This window comes from Palaemon carinicauda, chromosome 3, assembly GCF_036898095.1.
Source record: "Palaemon carinicauda isolate YSFRI2023 chromosome 3, ASM3689809v2, whole genome shotgun sequence".
Taxonomy (NCBI): Eukaryota; Metazoa; Arthropoda; class Malacostraca; order Decapoda; family Palaemonidae; genus Palaemon; species Palaemon carinicauda.
The window spans coordinates 57,685,696-57,685,952 of NC_090727.1; positions in this window are offsets into that span (position 1 = coordinate 57,685,696).

Genomic DNA, 257 nt, shown 5'->3' on the forward strand with positions numbered 1-257 from the left:
AGTGTAAGGAGATAAGAAGCAGTGTTGCCTAAGTGTAAGGAAATAAGAAGCAGTGCTGCCTAAGTGTAAGGAAATAAGAAGCAGTGCTGCCTAAGTGTAAGGAAATAAGAAGCAGTGCTGCCTAAGTGTAAGGAAATAAGAAGCAGTGCTGCCTAAGTGTAAGGAAATAAGAAGCAGTGCTGCCTAAGTGTAAGGAAATAAGAAGCAGTGCTGCCTAAGTGTAAGGAAATAAGAAGCAGTGCTGCCTAAGTGTAAGG